The sequence below is a fragment of the Schistocerca americana genome, chromosome 2 (genome assembly GCF_021461395.2).
Source record: "Schistocerca americana isolate TAMUIC-IGC-003095 chromosome 2, iqSchAmer2.1, whole genome shotgun sequence".
NCBI classification, from domain to species: domain Eukaryota; kingdom Metazoa; phylum Arthropoda; class Insecta; order Orthoptera; family Acrididae; genus Schistocerca; species Schistocerca americana.
Window position 1 is genome coordinate 324,265,248 of NC_060120.1, and position 16,020 is coordinate 324,281,267.

At 42.7% G+C, this 16,020-nt stretch overlaps 1 protein-coding gene across 1 annotated transcript in view; it reads right to left on the minus strand.

Moving 5' to 3' along the window:
- LOC124595538 (acyl-CoA Delta-9 desaturase-like) overlaps positions 1-2,676 on the minus strand; it is a 120,700-nt gene extending 118,024 nt beyond the window's left edge. Inside the window, exon 1 of the mRNA XM_047134312.1 lies at positions 2,647-2,676. The gene's annotated coding sequence lies outside the window, so the exon portion shown is untranslated. The remainder of the gene's footprint in view (positions 1-2,646) is intronic.
- Positions 2,677-16,020: the final 13,344 nt, after the last annotated feature.

Below are 16,020 nucleotides of genomic sequence, written 5' to 3' on the forward strand. Positions count from 1 at the left end.
CATGAGTAATACGCATGGGTCTGGCGCGTTGTTCATGATACGCTACGCACGCCCTTAAATGTGACGTTTTGGGTCCAGTACGGACTACTCACTGTTTAAGCCCAGCGGCAAAATTACGAGATGCAAGCTTTTCAGGACTGTGTTGCACTTTATTCCAAATGAAACCAGACGTTTGTCTGATTGTCCCAATATAATTATGCTTTCACGTTGTGGTAACTGAATTCTGTTTTACGTAGTTTGACGATCACTGCTGCGTCGGTATGAATTCCACAATGAAGCATGGCCGAACGTTTCAACACATCTTACATAATTTCAGAAGGTATATGCGGACGACCTTGCAGCGTCTAGAAATAGAGAAGCTACAATGTCTGGCTCTAATTAAAAGAACAATTGAGTGAGATGACCTTGCTCGCTGTGCCATTTATATTGCAAGGAAAATGAAGTGGTCTACAGCAGGGGTTCCCAGACTTTCTGTTACTGCGTACCACTTGAAATTTTTGGAAAGTTGGGCGTAGCACTATAGTTTGTTCAATTCTGAACGAACTCCAAGGTGTGGATGTGAAGTTGACGTTCCTTTACAGTTCTAAAACTAGCCATGTACGCGTATGAGGTTTTTATCAAGTTAATTTCAGCGTTAACAAAATTTGCCATTCATTTGGATTATTTGTTGCAAAACGCAGATTTCGTATGAAAAAAGGCCACTACCTCAGTTTGGTTACATCTTTGATGGCGCCTATGAGCATACAGTGCATCGGAGAACTGGGTATCACTGGTTTCTGTACCGGTCTTTAGTGTAAAGCTAAATTGCAGTAGATTTCATCATATTTGCGGTTTGGAGTTGGGTTAGGTTTTTTAACTGCATCCCTGGAAGTGTGAGGCTTAAAAATCACTTCACGGTTAACTTAGAACACTATCACGTGTAAGTCACGCAATCAAGTGAAACTCCGCGTCGCATTTTTTGTAGTCAAGAATCAGCTTGCTGTAATACGCTCACTCCGGTTCCAGACGCAAGCTTTCTTCGTTTCACGACGCCATTTAATGCAACGCCAAAGAGGGTGACAGTAACAACAATAAACTGTTCGCTGCATAATGACTATTGCATCGCCACTCATTGGAACAACAAATAAGTTGACAGCAGTTGCAAAGCGGCACGAAAATTTTACTGTAACCAACGACAAGACTAGATCAAAATGTCGCCATCGTCAAAACGAAATCAATCGTTCCCGGCCATTGCAGCGACGACTAATGAAGGCAGGGGTTGGGTTGGTACAATCCGACCCTCTTATGTCCTCTGTAGAGTAAAAAGTAATCATTCTGTGGTAAACAACAATATACGAATGATACTTTTATCAATGAGTTTTCTCACTATTAAGTTACTTTAAAAATACAGTAACACAAGAGAACAATTTTACTTATAATGGTGTTTTGTTTACTTGTACACGGAATACTTGAAATGGCCCTGCGTACCGCCAGTGGTACACTTACAACCGTGTGACAACCCATGGTCTACAGGATCCATTAGATAGAGAACAAACAGGAATTCTGACAGAGAAATCAAAAAGACACATCTCAAGAGGTCAGCGTCTCGTTCATCCTCTAGCTTCAGTAAACGTACATGTTATAGCTGAGATTAGTGCCACAAGAAAACTGAGCAGTTTCAAAAATGCGCCGTTAGCAATAGGCTTTAGATGGGATATCAGAATATGGTCATTAATCATGAGATGTGTTCATGCAAAGAAATGCCGAGTGTTGTAATGGCGCTTCTGACTGTTAGCTGTTGCATTAAACTCTGTCTTCCGAAAGAACCAGCACAGTTAATAACTGTAAAGCCTTTCCTTAATGCTTCCAGTTATTCAGCTAAAACCATTACATCAATAACGAACTTTCGTGCAAATATATGTTGGTTCCCTATAAGATCACTTAATTTATGCACTATATATTTCCCGCAAGCATCAAATTCATCGTTAGAACGAACGGCGTTCTATGTTTGAACAAGATTTTCTCGAATGCTGGTCTTCGACAATCAAGTAGGAGAGCAAATAAAATTATTACAAAGAAGGATCGCTTCTATTTTCGCACTCTCTTTGCAATAAAATGTCCCAGATGAGTTGATCTTTTAATTAACCACCTCTTTTGTTCTTTAGGATCCACTTCCTCGTAGTTATTAACAAAACCGGCGTATGACTTGTTTTTCTTGACTCGGTTATGGTAAACTTCAGATTTTACATGTAAGAGGCAAGGAAAATGAATATTTCATGATTCAAGTGTCGTAAGTATGACATTTTCTTTCGCTACTACACGCACTAAAATAACACTTGGACACTCTAGCGTCAGTGAGAGTAGACTGGTAGCTGAGCTGAAGTTTGAGCGTCTTAATGCACCGACTTGTTGGCAATCTTGCATACACACAAAGCTCCAGCACACGAGTGTTTTGCGACTTTGTCAAGCTTCATTCATTTCATGAGAGACTGTCAAACTTCCGTCCACACGTAACGTTCTATTTGAGAAATCTGGCTTGACAATGCAAAACTGACGACAAAACATTGCGTGTAGATCAGGCTAAAAAAAGCGGCCAACGCCGTATCGATGCGCCTGTGAGAGGGCCAACACAGCCTTAAGGAAAGATCGCGTTTTGTGCGAACCCACCTGCACGTGTCTCCAAGTCCGTCCTCGTTGCCGATGCTGCAGCCAATGGCGGCGGCTGGTGCTCGTTCGCCCTTATATGCGCCGGTCGTCTGCTCCGTGGCGCAACTCCCGGGTCGCCGATTATCAGCAAGTAGCGAGAGCTCTTTCCCACAGTGACACCTCTGCAGCGGCGAGCAGAAATAATAGGCCGTCGCTTTCGCGCTTATCGGCCGCATCAAGAACGCTTCCGGTCAGAGCTGGGGCAGAGTTACCTAACGATGCATAGCTCGGTTTGCATGGAGATGTTTTTCCTGCCGGTGAACTCCAGTGGGAAAGAAGAGTTTGACCTTATATCATTTGGCGATACGTTATTCCGCTAATGATGGAATCGGGAGTCTACACTTTGTTGCAATTTTCTGATTGAAAAAAAAAAGTGCAGTGCAGTGTCGATTATCCGAACGTCGGTCAACCGAATGATTGTTTAACCGATTGTTAACCGCTCATGCGTACCGTCCTCCCCAAACTGTCGTCTTGCTCCCCCTCACCCCTCTCTCCACTCCCCCTCCTACGCACCAATGCGGAGTTGCCGATAATAGTAATGGTTTGTGCTCTGTTACGATCACTTGTGTCTACTTCTCTGCGTAAAGTAAACTTGCGATATAAAGTGCATAAACATAAATGTGTTGTCCTTTCTAAGGTTGACCAGACGTCCCAGTGTTGCCAGACCAGTCCAGATTTAAAAAAAATGGTTCAAATGGCTCTGAGCACTATGGGACTTAACTTCTGCGGTCATCAGTCCCCTAGAACTTAGAACTACTTAAACCTAACTAACCTAAGGACATCACACACATCCATGTCCGAGGCAGGAATCGAACCTGCGACAGTAGTGGTCGCGCGGTTCCAGACAGAAGCGCCTAGAACCGCTCGGCCACCCCGGCCGGCCCAGTTTTTCACACAAATGTCCTGGTGCCCTGAGAAAATCATTAGGGACACATAATTGTCCCGGTTTTTAATCGACAAACAAAATGCGGACAATAATATTCCACATTTAATTAAATATTTGCGAAAAACAAGTATCCTAGAAGTAAAACGTAATAGAAATATATATTTTCATAATACCCACTATAGGCTGACCACATTTGGTTCAACTCATGTCATGCCTAAAGAAAAAGTTAGGGATATGTTGAAAAGAAAAGCAGGTATTACCTACCTCCGCCTCTAACTTGCCGACGTTCCACTTCATGGTCTCGAGACAAGTAAAAGCAAAACCCAAGGATATATAAATGGCCATTTCTCCTAACGGGACTGCAGCCATATGGAAGTTAATATTGTGAAGAATGTGAGTGATGCGGCGTGTGTTAGCAGTGCTTACCGAAAATTGGTTGGTAATCAAACTACATCTGAAATTTCCTATATAATTACTCATTAATAATGTGGTACACTTTTTAGGATTAATAGATTGTGCCTAAATACCTAACAAGTGAATAAACATGGCAGAAAATATATCTGCGCTATTACAATAAAAAGTATATATCAGTCTTTTTTTATTTCTAAAGAAAAGAATTTTTTTGTATGTAATGTACCTGCATGTTCCATTCCAATACACAAATTGAAGACACATTCTTGCCATGGGTTTTGCAGCTGCTGCATCGTCATGGGCCTATTAACGATTTCAAAATATCACTATAACTGACAACGAATGTAACCGTAAATGTAGTAATGAAGTTAGATACAAAGTGTAAACAGAAGTGTCCCGGTTTTTTCTCTTTGGAATCTGGTCAGCCTATACCCTCTGTGAGAGATAAATACCAGAGGTGAATCTGCAAGTTATCTAATGAGTACAACGTTAGTAAGTCGATGTATATAAAAGATGTGCATCACTCGAAAACTCGTGAAACTATGAAGCTTGTCACAAACAAGGATCTAGGTGATGGCGCTTACAAGTTGCCTACACAAAGAAGATCACAACCACTTGCCCTATTCTATGTGAAAAGGCAGTTAAATTTCATGAAAATCTTGGAGGCTCGTCGAATTTTAAGGCAGTCTCGGGCTGATTACAGCGTTTTAAGTCAAAATACTGCATTCGTGAGTTTCTAATACAGGAGAAAAAAACTAAGGCACTTATCGTGGAAGAAGATCACACTCTCGAAAACGTTTATAATGCTGACGAAACTGGCCTCAGTTGAAAAGTTTTGTCGAAAAAACTCCCGTTTCAAGTGGTGAATCAGCAGCACCTGGTTCTTAAATAAGTAAGGATCGTGTTACTGCTTTAGCTTGCGTTGATGGTACTGGTAGCCAGCAACTTCCTATGCTCGCCTGAATGGATACTGCGCTTTTCACGGTATGTTTTATGGATGTTGTCATAAGCTCTATAAAAGCTCACCGCTTAAAAAATGGCAAAAGGGAAAAAAAACGTTATTGTTCCTTGACAACGCACAACTCAACTATCATGTGATACCCTACAAGAAAATTACGAGCTCTCCCACCTACTGTAACCTCCTTATGACAGCCCACGGATCAAGGCATTACAGAAAAGAATTGTTATATACTTTATTGTTAAAAAGAGAAGTGGCAAAAGTCTGTTAATAAATAAAAAATATTGATTTAATAGAAGCGTCCTACGTAATCGGAGCAGCATGAGATAATGTAAAGGTACAGAATAAATAAATAAATAAACATGGAATAAAATGGTGGGTATGGTGGAAAGTTCACATAGTGATATGTCCGAAAAGCTCTATATGCAGAAAAAACTCAATTGCCTTGAATGTGATGAAGAACACGTTAAAGAATGTATGAGTGTCGACGATGCAGATCGAATGAATCCAGTCATGCAGAATAGCGAAACTGTAGACCTAGTCTCAAAGGAATTAAAGACATTAGATGCCAGTGAGCATTGATTTAAATCAATGGGGAAAGTTGAAAATTTGTGCCAGACCAGGATTCGAACCTATGTCTGCCACTTACTAGGCAGGTGCACTGACCACTGCGCCATTCGGACACAGTGGGCATGACAATTGCACGGAATACACTAGATCTCTACCCATAAGGTCCAAATTCTCACCTTACCCAAGCACTACTAATATAATGCCCCTTGCCCATTAGCCTCATTACTCGTGGCATCTCGCATGTCCGAAAGAACAGATACCACATACGTAAGTCAGGCGAGGACGGCCAATGATTCCCTCAGGACGGATGTTCATCAAGCTCGAGCTCTTACGGGAATCGGCGAGATGGCGCGAGTAATGAGGGTAATGGGCAAGACGCACTGTATTAGTAGTGTACGGATAAATTGAGAATTTGGGCCTGCAGGAGGCGTACCATGGCAGTCCACGCACTTGCGATGACCACTGCGTCCAAACGGTGCAGTGGTCAGCGCACCTGCTTAGTAACTGGGAGACACGGGGTCGAATCTCGGTCTGGGACAAATTTTCAGCTTTCCTCATTGATTTAGATCGATGCCACTGGCAGCTAATGTGCCCAGTTCCTTTGTGTCTTGATTCATAGTGGTTACAGGATGAAAATGGTGTCTATTCTTTCAGACATGTCTGAAAGAACTGACACGACAAATGTGAAACTCTATGCCTCGTCACTGATAAAGCTGACGCCACCAGCATCTCATCAACTAATGCTCCAGAAAATGAAGATGAAAATATACCGGCTGCTTCTGAAGCCGATATAAAAGTTTTCTTGGTATGGTACAGCATCATATTGTACAAAACTACTGCTGGAGAAGACCAACGTTTTGGCCACGGTTGCAGCGGCCTTCTTCTGGGTCTACTGGTGCTTATGAAGCATTTACATGTTTAGCTACTGCCCTATGATGGTTTGAAGCTCAAGATAACAGCGACCGTTATCACATTACCTGTTCCGAAAAAATGGCGTGACTTACATGCTCCTAAGCGGGTAGGCGTGCTAGGACAGACCAAAATTAACTTTCTTTTAGGCTAACCGTTAATTCTACACATATGTACTGTTCATCCAAAATGCACACATATTACATGTTTTTGGTTTGTTAGTCTGTACGCATACATTTCTACTGTACTTGCCTACGTAATAATGATAAAAGATATTAATGTTATTGAAAATAAACGTAGTTTTTATAGGTAAATAAAAGTAAACAATTCCATTATCCGAATAAACCGGTTTTCCGAACACCCATGTCCCACAGTTTCTTCTTCTTCTTCTTTCGGTGCCTATCCGGTTCGTATGTTGGCGACCATGATGGCTGTTCATCTCTTGTTGCTAGCAACATGAAACAGTTCTGTTGAAGACATAATGAACCAGCATCTAAGGTTGTCAAACATATTCGTGTTCTTCCAGGACCTCTTTTTCTGCTGATTTTCCCTTGAAGTATTTTTTGTAGCAAATCATATGTGTTTGTATTATGCACGATATGTCCTAGATATTGCAACTTTCGGCACTATCTTGATTAATATAGTTGTTGTGTTCTTTTTCTCAAAACTTCTGCGTTTTTCACTCTCTGGATCCAATGTATTCTCACTATCCGTCTATAAAATCACAATTCAAAGGCCTCCATCGTCTTCTCCTCGTTTTTATTTAAAGTCCATGTCTCTACGCAATATAGGAGAAGAAAATATACATAGCAGTGGAAAAGTCTGATTTTTGTCCTTAGACTGTAAGGGGTAGACTGGGGTGTAAGGAGAAGATACCTTCAAATGCCATCCTCATCTGAACGTGGTGCACCCTTCTTCAGACTGACGAGGCTCTGGCGACCGAATGACATCCGGGATAAGAAGTCCCTCCTCTCTCTTGCCAATAGCAGATTGAGGTTAGGGCTATTTTTTGCACTAGAGGTGGAAAACTGGCTCTAAAGGCGGAGAAACCACGAAGACGGTGAACGGCATATGAATGGACGACATTAAAGGCATTATGGCATGTCCATGGCTATGCTCATGGCGAAATTAGCATCCGGAGCAAGTTCTCCATTCGGATCTCGTGGAGGAACAGTTATGAGTACAGACATGCAAAAAATCAAATGACCCACTGCTACTGGATCGTCTTTCATTGTCTTGTGTTTCAGACATTTTTGGGTTCTTCAGCTTCACAGCCTAAAAAAACATTTGTTTTGAAGAATTTGACATGTTTCTTTGATAAAGAGGAAAGAGAAAAAAATTATATAGTTGTCGTCCTCATTCCGAAAACTGGTCTGGTGCCACTCTCCACGTTAGTCTATACCGTTCAAGACTCTTCATCTCTGCATAAGTACTGCAATACTGTAACATACATCTATTTGAATGTGATGGCTATAGGCAAGACTTAGCTTCCCTCTACGGGTTTTACCACCCACACTTTGCTCCATTACCAAACTGACAATTCCTTGATGCCAAAAGGTGTATCCCAAATGGCTCTGAGCACTATGGGACTCAACTGCTGTGGTCATCAGTCCCCTAGAACTTAGAACTACTTAAACCTAACCTATGGACATCACACTCACCCATGCCCGAGGCAGGATTCGAACCTGCGACCGTAGCAGCAGCGCGGCTCCGGACTGGAGCGCCTAGAACCGCACGGCCACCACGGTGTATCCCATTAACAGATCCCTTTTTTTAGTCAAGTTCTGCCATAAATTTCTTTTTGTCCCGATTTTGGTTTAATATCTCCTCATTAGTTATCCGATCTACCCACATAATCTTCAGCATTCTTCCGTAGCACCACATTTCTAAAGGATCTATCGTTTTCTTGTCTGAACTGTTTTCCGTTCATGTTTCACTGCTGTACACGACTACATTGAGGACAAATACCTTCAGAAAAGACATCCTAAATTCTAAACATGATAATAAATTTCTTTTTCATAAATGATTTTTCTTTCCATAGAGAAGTATAAACGTTAAATAAAAGTAAACATAAACTGTGTGCTGCAGTCGTCAAACCACCCAAAACATGTTTGCATTATTATTCAATGTAATGTTAAAATATACAGAAATATAGTGTTTCCGAAGAAAAAAGGAAGTTTATAGGGTTTCACATTCCGTTGACGCCAAGGTCAACAGAGACGTCACAAAATCATATCGCTCAGGGATGGGCATAGGATACCAGATGTCACTGTTTGACAAGTATCGTAGTTGGGTTTCACAAAGACTATTCTGCGGTACTGGCCCCACATTTAGCTAGCATTTATCGCGAATCTTCCGCCCACCGCATGGTCCCAAGCGACTGGATAAAGGCGCAGGTGACTCCTGTATGTAAGAAGAGTAAAAGAACGGACCCACATAGTTACCAACTAATATTCTTAACATCGGTTTGTTGCAGATTTCTTGAACATAATCTCAGTTCGAATGTAGTAAATGTCCGCTTTCAGTGGATGTCGACTGTTCATTCGTGAAATACGGCCTTCCTGCCTTCAGCGTTCCAGAAAACTTCCTCACACCCCTGAGCGATATCCCATCCACTTACGCTGATGGTTCTGTCGCCTGACAGCAGTCAGCAGGATAGGCGTGGTGATGCGCCCTGCTAATTGGTCGTAGTGGTGTCATGTTTAGTCTACAAGGCAACACCTGTTGTGGGTGGTACATCCCCATGGTGCTCCAGTTGCATTGTAGCGGAATAATATACGATTCTTGTTATATTACTACTGTGCTCTAAAATCGGAGACAGTCGCTATACGCTCCTCTAGCTAAGTGATCTTGATTGTGGAGCGAGTGTGTATTTGCCAATGGTGTGGCCAGTATATACAACAAGACAATATGTCATAACAGTCCACTTGTCAAATAACTTACTAAAAACTATACGCCGCAGCACACCTGAACATCAAAAGATTCTCAGATACCGTATTAAGTTGCCAGTACGTAGGGAGCAGTAAAATTTAAGCAATGTTGGATTTTCTGTTGACTTATTTCCAATTAACTAATGTTCTATTAAATGTACTAAACCATCCAGCGAAGCGAACCAGAAAGTAACACGTTAATCTCTTTCGCCTCTACACTACAAGCTGTAGACTTCCCCGTAATCTGGATTCATTCTAACTGGTTACGTAAAAAAAATCTTAATGTTCATCATTGAATCAAATTTGTTTGACTGTTAAATCCAAGCGTCTCGGCTTCCAAATTACCGTCTCCTTTTTCCTAACACAGCGATCCATCTCTGGCAACAGCGGCCCAGCAGTGGCAATCCCCTCGCCGTCCGTGTCTGGTCGCTTCTTAATGAACTCGACGTTTTCCCCATACCACCTTTCCTGAGGGTCCACTTCTGTACATCTCCACGGTCTATAATTCCTCCACAGCTTCTACTGGACCTATTGCAAGGCACAAAAGGTTCCGTTCCACCTGAGGCCCTCCGCCGGCATTTTCTGTCTCTCCTCAGCGAGTTCCAGTGCTCACAAGTAGTCTACACCGATTGATCAATGGTTGACAGTCTTGTTGGCTTCGCTTACGCTCACGTTGGACATACTGAATAACGCTCCTTGCCGGATGGTTGCAGTGTTTTCACTGCAGAGTTGGTAGCCATTTACCGCGCCCTTGAGTATATCTGCTTCTGCGCCAATGAGTCCTTCGTCATATGTAGTGACTTCTCAAGCAGCCTACAAGCTCTCGACCAGTGCTTCCCTCGACATCCTTTGGTAATAACCACCCATGAGTCTCTTTATGTTCTCGAGAACAGTGGACGTTCAGTGACCTTCATTTGGACCGAAGAACTTGTCGGGATACCGGGCAATGAACTTGCTGACCGCCTGGCCATACAGGCTACCAGTAAACCAACCCTGGAGATTGTCCTGCCGGAGACCGATTTGCGATCAGTCTTCCACCGCAAAGTTTTCGCGATCTGGTATACTCAATGGCACACCCTCAGAACACCAAATAAACTCCGTTTTATCAAGGAGACAACAAATGTGTGGCGGTCATCAATGCGAGACACTCGCACGGACTCAGTTGTCCTTTGGCACCTCCGCATCGACCATACGTGGCTAAAACATGGTCACCTCCTCCATCGAGAAGACGCACCTCAGTTCACTGTGACTCCCCTCTGACTGTCGTCCACGTCTTGTTGGACTGCCCAATTTTATCCGTTATGCGGTGGACTTTCAATCTTCCCAGCACTGTACTTACGGTCTCGGGCGACAATGGCTCAACAGCAGATTTAGTTTTGTGTTTTATTAGCGAGGTTTTTTTTATCGTATCATCTAAGGGCCTTCTCTCCGAGGCCTCCACCCGCTCACCAACTTAGCTCTCTGTCATCCTTTCTTCGCATTTTGTTTGCTTTGTTGCTCTTCTTTTCCCTATGTGTGTTCATCTCGCCTTGTCTTTTTGGGCTGGACATTTTAGTGTGTTGCAAAGTGGCTGGCTCATCCTCTTTTATTCTTGTGTTCAGCCAGCCCAGACCATCTACTCTATGGCTTTAACACCTTCCTCTACTGTTCCTTGTTGTGTACATTTTCCCCCTTTCTTGTTCGTTTGTTTCGTTTTCTCTTTCGGTGTGGTTCCCCATTCATTTTAGCCTCTTTTACTTTTCCAAACTAAATTTGGGTGTTGCTTTAACTAAAGCCTTGTTTGCATCAGGAAAAAGGGACTGATGACCTTGTAGTTTGGTCCCTTTGTATCCCAAACCAATCAACCCGTTCACCATTTAATAAATGAAGCAAAACTTCATCTTACAGTGAGTCATGTTTACTGTGCGCAGACAGTAAAGAACTGCCTCCCCTACACTGACTTACAAGACACACAGAAACCCAGCAACTGATACCATTAGTAGTAAGTAATCAATTAACACTTTAGAAAAGAATGTATAGCACTAGATGTCAACGCTCACTGAGTAATACGTAATCTGAGATGGAACATAGCTCCCCCTTTTTTTGTAAAAGGCTGGCCGTGTCCCGGCCACTGCTTCATAATTAACAGGTCCATTAGAATCAATCATTAGTCTACGTCAATGCATGAAAATACCATACAATATCTGTCCTTACACCCGAAACAATTCAGTATTATACATCTGTATAAGTAATCTTCTTGCACCCACCAGCAAATTTATTGTTTCAACTTTACTCATTCTAGCCACTGCCGTGGCCTAATATCAATGTATTATTTAATAACTGTTTCAACAAGTGGACCTGAACTATTTGCTGATATAGTACCACTCTCATTACACAGTACCATTTAGCAAATACGTTCGAGCAGCTATCTAATTTCTAAAATAAAGCTGCACAATATATAACACGAATTTAATCACGAAGATCAGGTGCAAGAAACAGATGCACCATCTAATACTGTGGCGTTAAAAATGATGACAGCAATATTGTCGAGGGACAGGACCTGCGGCAAATATTCCGTCAACACAATAGTCGCTTTTCACTTCACGCATCTGTCCTCCAGAGACGAGGTATGTGCAGGCCGCCTGCTTCAAGCCACTGTTGTCTCCCGTACACACCTTACGAGCCGCTAGCCGCTCCGTCCCTCGTAGCTGCCAGTTAACAAACAGCGGATCTCCAAATCTGCGCCCCGCTTACGACAACCGGCTTACCGTCCTCAAGTGACCGTCGACAAAGCTGTTACATACTCTGCCGCCAACTTCCTTCTTCTCCAAAGCTGAATCGTTCGCCCGAATAAACCAGCTTGAAGCGGAAACGATCCGCTACAGCCGGCCGCTGTGGTCGAGCGGTTCTAGGCGCTTCAGTCCGGAATCGCGCTGCTGCTACGGTAGCAGGTTTGAATCCTGCCTCTGGCATGGATGTGTGTGATGTCTTTAGGTTACGTAGGTTTAAGTAGATTTAAGTCTAGGGTACTGATGACCTCAGATGTTAAGTCCCATAGTGCTTAGAGCCATTTGAACCATTTTTTTGATCTGCAACACCGGAACAAGGAAGTATCGCCAACCTAGATCGGGTGTTGCCAAACTTTATCAAAGTGCCGTGCAAAAAAATGATTCAAATGGCTCTGAGTACTATGGGACTAAACATCTATGGTCATCAGTCCCCTAGAACTTAGAACTACTTAAACCTAACTAACCTAAGAACATCACACAACACCCAGTCATCACGAGGCAGAGAAAATCTATGACCCCGCCGGGAATCGAACCCGGCAACCCGGGCGTGGGAAGCGAGAACGCTACCGCACGACCACGAGCTGCGAACAAAGTGCCGTACACAGCATATTTTGTATGACTAATCTAAATACTCCCATCCTTTTTCTAATAACTTTTCCGTCATGCCGTTTTGTCTTCTGTACCTTTCAGCTCTACTCTCATTGGCTGCCGACCAATATTTTGCTCAGAAAGTTGCTTGAAATGCAGCATATTTCACACACTTTCATCATTTCGTTGTAAATGACCACATTTACGATTTTGGTGCGATTATATTAAATCCTTGGAGGAAAAATGTACGGTAAAATAAAGTACATCATTTGACTATGTATGTACAACTCGAAAGAGATACACAGTGTGATAGAAAATTTTCGTTACAAACTTCTAGGACTTGTAGGCGGCAGTCAGTACGTAATATATTGAATAGAATCCCATGCCGGAAACGTTATCCAGCGACGCTTCAGAGCGTCAATGTTATAGGCGCCGGCGTCTGTAAATGTATGTACAGACAGGGTGATTCCGTGATGTTGTTAGCAAGAAAAAATATCTGGTGAACACGGGATCTAAGGTGCGACCCTTAAGAGTCATGAGTACTTGTGCACTAGAAAAGATGAAGAAGCCGGCCGCGGTGGTCTAGCGGTTCTAGGCGCGCAGTCCGGAACCGCGCGACTGCTACGGTCACAGGTTCGAATCCTGCCTCGGGCATGGATGTGTGTGATGTCCTTAGGTTAGTTAGGTTTAAGTAGTTCTAAGTTCTAGGGGACTGATGACCACAGATGTTAAGTTCCATAGTGCTCAGAGCCATTTGAACCATTTTTGAAGATAAAGAAATGCTCATAGCCCCTCAGGTATGCATTTTAGAGCTCATGTTTACTGAACATTTTGTTCTTTGTTTTGGTCCATATTACCACCTCTGAAAGTTGCATACCTACAGTCAGAGCTGCAACAGTAGCGGCACATGTATTCCACTGTCAGATCAGGGGTATCAGAACGGTTTTCGTTTATGACTTTCCACTCGTTCGTTTCCGGTCCGGGGACGCTTATATTGATACATTTATACTTCTCCATCACCCTCGAAAGTCTGTGTCATCGTCACAGAATCGCCGTGTATACACATACATAACTTTAACGCTCTATAGCGTCGTTGAATAACGTTTCCAGACATAGCCTTTTATTCAGTATGGTTATGTACTCACTCCGCTCTTAAAGTCCCAGAAGACTGTAACTGGAAAATCCGAACACTGTGTATATACTAAACTTGATCAGCCTAGTTAAGTGTCATAATGTTAGTATGTGCGTCGTATGGCCATAACTCATTGGCATGGGAGGCGAATGTGTGAGACCACTTTTATGATGTTGCCTTATTGTGTATCAGAACACGAAAATCTTCACTTGTAACGTCAGTATGGCACTGTAACAGAATAGGTAACAGTACATACATCTATTCGACGCAATCTTTAAGTACAGAATAGGGATAAGCTATGGACGCTCGTATATGTAATTTGTGTTTTTCATCAGCGATTTACAGTCTATAAAATAGTATGATACTGTCAATTGGAAAAAAAATGGAGATGGAGGCAACGTGAGCTTACTGCTGTAACTGGCTATCGAAAGCAAACAGTCGTAGTGCAACCAGTGATTAGGAGATAGCAGAACGGTACAGAAGAGTTCCAGCCACCCAGGAAGAAACAGCAGCAGCGGTTGTTTATGCTTCTACAGATAGCTTAAATTAGTGTTTTCTCATGAGCTTCTGTCAGGAAGTAAGATCTGTGTGTTTATCTGCGTTGACTAATGTTTAAATACATTGTCTAAATGCTTGCGTTTTTTTTCGTGTATTATTTTTTGTGTGAACTGTTTCTGGATTAGAAATTAACTATCTATACACACTTACTGGCAAAAAAAGTGAAGCGATCAGGAGAGAAGAAGAAGACGAAATGAAAGTTCTTGGTTGGGAGGATGTGTGATGTTATTCCAGTGATTACAAAAAACTTGGCGGTATGAACCCACTCATGAATACTAAATTGTACCCTCTCTTGCCTCGATTCATGCTCTTATCCTTTTGGAAAGAGTTTCATAAGCCCGTTGTATCCTCTACTAAGGCAAACTGGTCCACAACTGTTGTAACTGGTCGCTGGTATCCTGGATGCTGGCACTGGAAACGTGTTGACATCTGAGCTGGCCCAATACATGTTCTTTTGGGGACAGTTCCGGGGATCTTGCTGGCACAGAAGTACCTCACACCAGTCAGATAATTAATGGAGACACATACCATGTGTAGGGAAGCAATTTCCCGTTCAAAAATTGCACTCCGATACTGTCACATGATAGATAACGAGAGAAAACACGTAAGGAAGCAGGATGTCATTAGAGTCCCCTCAGTCATTACCAGCTGTGACCTGAGGTCATTCCAATAGCTCCCCACACCGTGATGACCCTCCAAGCCAGTGGAGGAATGGGACCTCTCCCAAGCCCGTCACCGTACTCACCGCCTCCGGTTATCCAAGATTTTGCAGAATCACGATTCATCGCTGAAAACACTGCGACGCAATTGTTCATGCTTCCCGATCACGGCACCGCTCCAGACGCAACCTTTAGTGTTGTGATGTTAAATGCAAACCATGCATGGAACAGTAATTCCCAAGTCTGGCTGCTCCTAGTCTCTGGCCAAGAATGAGGAATGACACAGAATGTTGCAAGAGGTCCTTTACCTGTTCTTGAAAGGTAGGCGCAGATGTGAAAGGGTTATAATGTACTTGGTTCACAATAGGGCGATCCTCCCTTGTGTTGGTCAGACGTAGTCGACCGTGACCATGACAAGGAGTATTTCTGCCCTCACAATCCCACTCTGTCCATCATCAGACCATGTCACCTCTTAATGCTCAGCAAATTTGGATACTGCAATTCGACTATTAGTCCAAATGGAGGCCCACAATGAAGCCCTTTTCAAACACTCTCAGGTGCTGATAACGCTGTGTCACACAGCTATGTAGCATCTCCGTGTCATTCACTGTCATCATTATACATCTAAGCCTCTTCACGCCTTTTGTACGTCCTACCACGCCTGTTAACAAAACTAAACATGACTAACATTAATGCACTATGCTAGACGTTCCCATTGACATCCAACCAAGTCTCCTGTGTGCTTCACTTTTTTTTGTCAGGTGGTTTATTTCTTTTCAGCAATGTAATTTATTTTTGGTATGAGAGTTTGTGGATTTTGTGACCTTATTGTAGAGTGAGAACTTCACAGAGCAGATTTTGCGCTATTTATTTCTTATTTATAATTTATATTTTGTGTGTATTCCAACTTCAGCAATGCCACAGACGGGTAATTTCAATTCTTCCTGAGTGTTCTTCTTTCTCAGG